Source organism: Asparagus officinalis, chromosome 4 (assembly GCF_001876935.1).
Source record: "Asparagus officinalis chromosome 4, Aspof.V1, whole genome shotgun sequence".
Taxonomy (NCBI): domain Eukaryota; kingdom Viridiplantae; phylum Streptophyta; class Magnoliopsida; order Asparagales; family Asparagaceae; genus Asparagus; species Asparagus officinalis.
Window position 1 is genome coordinate 132,629,414 of NC_033797.1, and position 9,467 is coordinate 132,638,880.

A 9,467-nucleotide genomic window follows, 5' to 3' on the forward strand; every position below is an offset into this window, starting at 1 on the left:
ATCGTATGCCATCTATAATCTTCTTTGGTTGAAGTTGCTGTAGGCGTCGAAAATCGCCTAAAGGTCTCCACGAAAAGCTCGAAGCTGGGAGGAGACGATGAATGTCACTATCCGAGTCACAGAAGTTTGATCAACGTCGACAAACGCATGAAGTGATTCGACGGACTATGAAGCAACAGAACTGCAGAACAACGAGGAAATGAACTGATCGGGAGCTCCGTGTCATTTACAAAAAAACAAAATGCTTTCCATGTCCCATCCACTCCACAGAAGATTCAATCATTGGAGCTTGGAGATCTCCTCGTTAGCTTTCCAATACATCTTGGATCAGGTCATTTGGAGATCATATGAGAAATATAAAGCCAAAATACCAAAGATATTACAAACTCCGAGACAGTGTTGGTGTCTCGGAGAAGAATAACAATTTTGGCTATGATCCGATTCAAACCTGAAGAATATTAAAAGCTAAAAGTTATAGATCTCTTCATTATCTTTTCAATACATCTTGGATCAGGTCATTTGGAGGTCATATGAGGAAGTTATGACCAAAATACTCGAGACACTCACAAGTGTCTCAGACATTGTGGAGATGTTTTGACCATGATTCGAATTGAATCTGAAGAATCTTAAAAAATAAAAGTTGTATATCTTTTTGTTATCTTTCTAACACAACTTGAATCACCTCATTCGGAGATCGGATGAAAGAATTAGAGCCAAAATACTAAATAGGGTACAAACTGTCTCGCACCCCGAACCGTCTCGCACTCGGGACGTGTGTTTGACGGTTTTCGATCGGTTTTTGACGGTTTTTCTCGGGATTTGGTCGTTTGTGAGCATCCAAACTGATATTATATCATCTCCTAACATGGTTAATCAGTTATTAACTGAAGATAAGGACGGATCATTCATTCTCATCCAAATAACCGTTTCCGAAGCTTATAAATAGGAGCTCGGGTGCTCATTTCTCGGGGGAATTAATTATCAAGACGAGGAGGTGCTGCCGGATTGAGGAGTCAAAGGAGAACGAATTTCAGCGAGGGTGGACAGATCTTGGCGAGTTCTTCAGCATAAAGAAGGAGAGTTCGAGAGATCCGAAGCCCGTGCCCGTCCATTCCTTGAGATCAGGCTTGGTCTTGATCTCGAGAAGAGTTCTGATTTCGCTTGGTCGATCTCAGCGCTTCGGCTTGGTCTTGATCTCGAGAAGAGTTCTGATTTCGCTTGGTCGATCTCAGCGCTTCAAATCAAATACTTCCTCGGTGAAGGCGAAGCTCTGCCGACGCTTCAAATCAAATACTTCCTCGGTGAAGGCGAAGCTCTGCCGAATTTTCTATCAACCGGATCCAGATCAAAGGCGGTCCACGGATATCAAAATCCCCGGCACAGGCAAAGATCTCACGCAAGCAGAAGACCGATAAACGATCTCTGCGTTTGTTTGACGAGAATTGTATTTTTCGTTTTCATTGTGTAAAAGTCTTATAAAAAGACTATCTTTTTGTTTTCATTGTAACGACTGAAGTTGTAATGAATACCGTAATGAATACATCAATTTTCGACGCAAACAATTGCATTCTCAGGCTACTCCCCCATCGGTTTTGAAGGTGACGCTGAAGCTCTCAGCTTAAAACCATCCCATCCCGTGTCAAATTGTTCATTTGGAAATCACTTAGCAATGGCTTGCTGAGCAAGGACACATTATTGGAGATTGGAGTCCTTGTCGACCACATTTGCCCTCTTGTGTGGTGGAGTCGAGTGAAACTATCGATCATCTTCGTGTTACATGTCAATTTGCCTGCTCCATTTGGTTGCAAATACTGATCATGATTTTCCGACTCCATTAGCTCTTGCCCCATGGCTTACCCATTGAATGATTGCTCCTTTCAACTCCCAAATACATGAAATCTATGTTGTTGCTTTTGCAACAATCATCTCTTGGCTCTGTTGGAAGGCTAGGAATGAGGATATTTTCAAGGTAAATCGTTGAGCCCCCTCTTTGTTCTCACTTTGACTAAAGCATGCATCGTGAACATTGTCTTTTCAAGGTAAATCGTTGAGCCCCCTCTTTGTTCTCACTTTGACTAAAGCATGCATCGTGAACATTGTCACCCTACTCTTGGACAAAACAGCCTCAGAATGTTCTCACTTTGACTAAAGCATGCATCGTGAACATTGTCACCCTACTCTTGGACAAAACAGCCTCAGAATTGTTGATCTTGTAGATGAGAAAAGATAATTTTGCCTTCACGTGGACTAAGTTAGTGAATAGTTGAGTGTTTAAATTGGTTCTCCTTTCTTTGGGCTTTGAGGGTCCCTAAAGGGGGTGTTTTGGGCTTTCATTTGTTTGTGTTTTGGCTTGCATGCGCGTGTACGCCCGCCATGTTTTGAAATTTTCAACTTTATTTTACAAGTTTCTTTTGACTAGGCAATTAGAACTTGGAAAACGTGCGTAACGGTTGCGGAGTTTTTTGAGAACGTGCAAGACGATTGCGGGAATTTTGAGAACATGCACAACGGCTTTGAGACTCTCACTCTATAAATACAGCCCAAGGCTCTATTCGGAAAACACAACAACGAAAACAAATTCCTCTCTCTTCTGCCTCCGAAAATTTTCTTTCATAAATTCTTTGTTACAGTTTACTTTTTATTGGACAATCTTCTTCATCCGAGCAGAAGCTCTATACTCTCACCCGAATATAGAGGTCGGCCATTTCCGGAGGTTTTTATCGCTAGGTGAGAGAGGATCATCTGCGTCAGGGCGATAGACGAGTCTTTATTCTTCTAATGCAGTGCAGCAATTGCACGACTGCTACCCGATCATGCCAGATTTTTTTGTTCCGTTTATTTAAGATTTATTTGCATGCTATAACTTCATTTGATTTTTTGTTAACAATCTAGAAGATTAAGTTATTATAGCTGTTAATTTTGAAATCCAAAATAATTTTAATCTGCAATTAATTGCTGATAATTATTTCTGCTCAATTTCAATTTGTAATTAATCCGAAATTATAATTTGCTCATCTGATATAATTATTGTGAATAATTGTTCATTGTTAATTACTGTAATTATTCAATTACTGTTAATTGCTTATTTAATTAATGTTAATTTTGCTTAAATAATTACTGCAAATTATTGCTAAATATTACAGTTAATTTGCTATAGTTAATTATTTTAATTAGTAATTAATTGTTAATTTGTTATAAAAAATTATTCTGAAATAAGATAATTGTTTTATGTTACTGTTACAAAATTAATCCGAGAATTTATTTTAGAATTATTGGTTAAATTGTTCTTGCTAATTACTGTTTTAAAATTATTTTGTTCGGTTTCATATTTACTGGTTAATATTACAAGTTCATAAATAATCTTGAATCAAGTCATACTCCTAAGTAACTAGTTGAGTGGTATTGACAAAACTTTCATTCCTATCAGATTTCAAAATACCTAGACTAGTTAACTTGAGTCAAACTTATGGCAAACATTGATCATTCCAAAAGTGCCAAACCTGAGAAGTTCACTGGTGTTAACTACAAACGGTGGGCTAACCAGATGAGATACTGGCTCACTACTCTAGGTCTGTTATATGCAATTGACACTCCCGAATCTTCATCCTTTGGTTCTCAACCTTTGACCTCCAACTCTCCTGATCCTAAACAATGTACTCCTTCCACTTCTGCTTCTGGCGCTAGTTCTTTCTCTAGTTCTATGAAGCCAGAAGAAATAAACTATCATTGCTGCCATAGGATCCTTAGTGCACTTGCGGACAACCTTTATGCCATATATTATGAGTTAAAAAGTGTTAAGGATCTATGGAATGCTTTTGAAACAGAATATGACTTTGATGATCCCGGAATTCTACATTTCACATCATCTTCCTTCAATAAGTTCATGATAGTTGATGACAAACCTATAAATGAACAAATTCATGAATTCCAAGATTTCATTCGTCACCTCCAATCAAAGGGAAACTCCTTTCTGATGACTTCAAAGTTTCCGGATGCCCATTCCGTCTAGGTTGTCAACATAGACAGAATTAACTAAACGGAAGTTTTTCCGTCTAGTTTGATCCGTCTACGTTGCATGTTTTTCTACTAGTGAATACATTCATTGATATCCAACAATGGTGAAGATGAAAACATTTAAATATTATATTCATAAATAAGTATCAGAGTCTCATATTAAAAGACCAATAATATATAAATAAGTTTTAAATTAAACCAATTAAATAACTGATATAATATTATTCTACTATGGAATAGTTATTTGATATTATAATATCAAATAAGTTTAATGCTGACGTATTAGAAGTCTATGATAAATTTTAAGGATTTTAATACATACATACATGCACACAAGGTTATAAGAAGTGCTAGGCGGTCTAGGTGTTGGACATTGACGCGTGAAGCCTTGGCGCCTAGGTGGGGCCTAGGAGTTTTCCTATTTCTTAGTTTTTAATTACAATTTCTGATAGTCAATGCCAATGTTATGGAAAGCTTAGGTGCTGGATTGACTCCTAGTTAGATTTCTTAGTTAGATTTCTTAGGTGGTGGTAGAGGAGGTTTTGTTGAATGTGAGGAGAGGTAGAGATGTTCATAGTCGGAGGAGGTTGGAGGATGTAGAGGCTACAGTGAAGGAAATCATGATTAATGCTTAAAAGGTACAATCCATGTAGGCAAACCACACAGGCACTCCCAAAACCCAGATGGGAGGCCTAGACACTGTCTAGTTGCTAGACGCTAAATAAGGCGACCAACGTACAACCTAGGCTGGTTAGGCGGAGGTTTTTTAAAACATTACAACACACGTATGTCTATAGATATGTGTGTGTATGTGTATATACACACATATACACACATATATGTTTAAATATACATAAATATGAGGATATTTAAATATTAAATTGGTGATGTTATTCCGTAATAGAAATTAGTAATAGATAACTATCAACATTAATACTAATCATAATTAATAGTCACTAATTATCTAAACACTCAAAAACTGTTATATCTAAACACTCAAAACTCCTTGGTATACTTTAAATTTTTATTATGCTTTCATTAGAGTTGCTTTCTTATTTTTCTAAGGAAACAAGTCTATATCTATACTACTTACAAAAGAAGATGTTACTCTAAAACTTTTGATTGTCTCTTTTATCCTCTTAATTTTGATAATTTCCAATTATATTCATTAGTTGTAATTAATTATCCACCAATTGTACATAGTCTCTTATTAATTAAGTCATTAAAAGAAAACTATGCACCTCCTTCTTTCCAAAACTTTTAGTATATTTTTCGTGATTTCCACATCAAAATAGAAGCAAAATAATATTTTAAAAAATCCACCAAACAACTTAGAGAATTATGTAAAAATTAAAGTTATGTATAATTTCGATTATATTATCTTTAAAAGAGTTATGTATGAAATATTGAATTAAAGAGAAAGATGGAGAAAGGAAAGTCATAGAACCTTTCAGAATTCAGAGAGAGTGAGAGATAGAGAAGAGAAATATGGGACTCACATCAATAAATAACGATAAAAAAATCGAATTACGCTTATCTTTTACTAAAATGACCCAAATATTCTTTACTAAAAAGTGAAGAAATAGCTGCTCATTCTTTCACTTTTGACTACTCTCACGGCTTATACATAGTAGTAACATAAATTTAATTACATGTTTATCATATAGAGAGAGAAAAAGAGGAGAATTGAGGAAGAGACTAACGAAACTGTTAAATAAATTGACCTGGAGAAGAAATCGTGGGTAAAAATTGGACAGCTCTAAAGAGAGCGAAAGTGGCAGGCGGAACCCATTTGTATAGTGATTAAATTGAATTCGCAAAATTACCCCTAAACTTTAACAAAATGACCTTCCACGTTTCAACAAATTGAAGGAAACATCGTCATTCCTTCAACATCTGTTGCCCCGACAAAGTTTTTTAAATATTAATTAGTATAGATAGATAATATTATTTAATAGCACAGTAGAAATTCACACTTAATTTATCTTCTTATAGTATTTATAATTCGTAAAAATTAAGAAATATAAATGTTCATGAAGATTATGCATTTAAAGATGCAATTTCAATAAATTACATGAGAAAATATGCAAGCGATCTTTCACAAAATGGTGTAAATCCAAGTCATCGATCCATATGGATTGAACATGTTCCCATCAAGGAAGGAAAGCGGAAATCAAACTATTATTTATGAAACCAGAATAATTATCTACTTATGGCACAATTCAATGGTTTCCAGATCAAACACCAACAAGTCATTGCAGTCTACAAACAACTTCAACAGTAGAAATTAAGCCCCAAATCACATCACGAAAACTACGTACATATCCCTTCATCTAAGATACAGTCTGCATATTCAAGTTCAACAAAACACAAACCAAGGCTTTGAACGGTCCACCAACAATCAGCAAGCAAAGATTGGGAACCATTTTTAACCCAATTAAGATGCATATTCAAGTTCTACCACGCTCAACATCCACAAGAACTCCTTTAATTATTATCCAACTTCCTCCCATCAGCTTGTTTATATGCAGCTGTAGAATGTAAAACATATTTAATTTAGTGGCACTTAATGGAACACTTAAAAACACCAGGGTCAAAAATACAATAATAGTGACACACTTTTCATGTCTCTCGATCGTGTGTGCATATTCGATAAAAGCATATATATATATCCTCGAGGTTTATTTGTCTCCTTGTCGGTAATCAACCTGACCTGAAAAATCCCACCAAGAATAATAGTTGTTAGAAGTATGCAGGATGAGAATACAACAGAAAATGATCAAAACATTAATGTAAGCAGTCTAATAATGTGTCATATTCTAAATGGCACGACAGACAGGCATCATGCCTCACTAGCCGTGCTCACCTTCAAAGGTGTACAGCTTCGCCATGCAAGACTCGTCACCACCATATCAATTGGAGTTGCAGAAAAAAACGATGTTTGTGCCGGATTACTCGAAGGAAAAACATATTTACCACCCCCTTACCAGGGAAAATTTTAAAATATATAGCATGATGGGAGAAATATATAATAGAGAAAATACCCCATGATAGCTCCTGACTACCGGAAATTTTTGATTTAGCCTTTAAAATCATAAAAAAAGAAGTTTTAGTCACAGTAGAAGTAAGCATACTTGAAGTCAGAAGATAGAGGAAATACCTGTTTATCTCCCTGAAAAGTTATCATATAGCACCAGGAATTTTGAGGGAGGAAAGAGGTATCTCCCTATATAACTTAATGATAGCAGGCACACTTGTACTGTGCACTGCACACCTTTATGGTGCATAAATAAGCAATGCAATTGCCGTGACGGTCAAGAACGGAAGAACAGAATTGGTGCTCCGCGGTTTCTGCGGTGAAGGAGACCGACCATAATTCTTACCAAAAGTTTTCCTTACCAATTATGACCACCAGATTCATCACAAATTTGAAACCTCCTATCAACCATCGTAATAGAAAGAGGAAATTACCACTTTACCTGCTACTACCCGGATTATGCTAATAAAATGATGTGTTGATTATCTAATGGCTTCTAACCAGAATATTCAAAACTAAAGAAAAAAAAAAAACATAGATCAACATGTTGGATTTAATCTAATAAATCTATTTGTGGGCACATATGATTAATCAATGTGTATTGCTATCTTTCAGGATAACCCACTAAAGTGATCAATTAAGTTGGGTTAATTTGGTATTTAAATAAGTCATGGGGTTATATGTGCAGATACCAGGTTGTAATTGTAATTTATTGAGGGGCTAAATTACAAAAGTACAACATCTATAAATAAGGGGTTATGGTCCCTAACCTAGGGTTACATTCTCTAATTCTCTTCACCCCCATCTAGAGAGAAATTCGGCTAGAGAGAACCCTAAGGTTAGAAGATCCAAAACCCAAAATCAAGATCAAGCAATGGATTCAGGTATAAGCTTCCGCTCTTTTAGATCCTTGTTAATCTCTTTGAATTAATCATGACTATATGGTTTTAGATCTCAAGTTTATGATGTAGATCTAACAAGTGGTATCAGAGCCACCTTGATTAATTCTTAGGGATTTAAGTTTTATTGGGTTTTTGATCTTAAATCTCTGGTTAAAGATTCAATTTTTGGGTTTGGATGAACAGTAAATTTTTTGGGGTTCGGATGAACAGTAAATTTTTTTTGGGTTCGGATGAACAGTAACGAACAGATTTCGGATGAACAGTAAATTTTTGGGGTTTTGGATTTTTCTTTGATTTTTTCTTCAATTTTTTCCAATTCTGGATCTGTTTTGAAAATAAAAATCAAAGATTTTTTGGGTATTGGCGGCGGCGGTTTCAGTTTGAAACCCTAAGGGTTCATGGCGAAAATTAAGGAGGTGGTTACCTCAAACGAACCTCGCGTTCGTTCAATTTTAACCGAGCTTCGCGCTCAACGAACCTCGCGTTCGTTCTAAGGTGAACCTCGCGTTCAACTCAGGTGAGCGTCAAGCTCAATTTTAACGAACCTCGCGTTCGTTCTAAGGTGAACCTCGCGTTCAACTCAGGTGAGCGTCAAGCTCAATTTCAACGAACCTCGCGTTCGTTCTAAGGTGAACCTCGCGTTCAACTCAGGTGAGCGTCAAGCTCAATTTTAACGAACCTCGCGTTCGTTCTAAGGTGAACCTCGCGTTCGTACTTCAGACGAACCTCGCGTTCGAACTTCAGACGAACCTCGCGTTCGTACTTCAGACGAACCTCGCGTTCGAACTTCAGATGAACCTCGTGTTCATTTTTCAGACGAACCTCGCGTTCGTACTTCAGACGAACCTCGCGTTCGTACTTCAGACGAACCTCGCGTTCGTACTTCAGACGAACCTCGCGTTCGTACTTCAGACGAACCTCGCGTTCGTACTTCAGACGAACCTCGCGTTCGTACTTCAGACGAACCTCGCGTTCGTACTTCAGACGAACCTCGCGTTCGTACTTCAGACGAACCTCGCGTTCGTACTTCAGACGAACCTCGCGTTCGTACTTCAGACGAACCTCGCGTTCGTACTTCAGACGAACCTCGCGTTCGTACTTCAGACGAACCTCGCGTTCGTACTTCAGACGAACCTCGCGTTCGTACTTCAGACGAACCTCGCGTTCGTACTTCAGACGAACCTCGCGTTCGTACTTCAGACGAACCTCGCGTTCGAACTTCAGACGAACCTCGCGTTCGTACTTCAGACGAACCTCGCGTTCGTACTTCAGACGAACCTCGCGTTCGTACTTCAGACGAACCTCGCGTTCGTACTTCAGACGAACCTCGCGTTCGTACTTCAGACAAACTTCGTGTTCGAACTTCAGACGAACCTCATGTTCATTTTTAAACGAACCTCGCGTTTGTTCCCAAGTTGAACCTCGCGTTCTTTTATCAAACGAACCTCGCGTTCGTTCATTTTCAGACGAACCTCGCGTTCGTGCTTAAGTGAGTCTCGTACTCAATACAGTCG

The 9,467-nt window shown here is 37.5% G+C and overlaps 1 long non-coding RNA gene across 1 annotated transcript; it reads right to left on the reverse strand.

Annotated features, from left to right (window-relative positions):
- Positions 6,240–7,590, reverse strand: LOC109836160. Its single transcript, XR_002245860.1, has 3 exons — positions 6,634–7,590; positions 6,332–6,545; positions 6,240–6,286 (listed from the first exon to the last, which is right to left on the reverse strand). It is a non-coding gene; the product is annotated as an uncharacterized LOC109836160 (long non-coding RNA).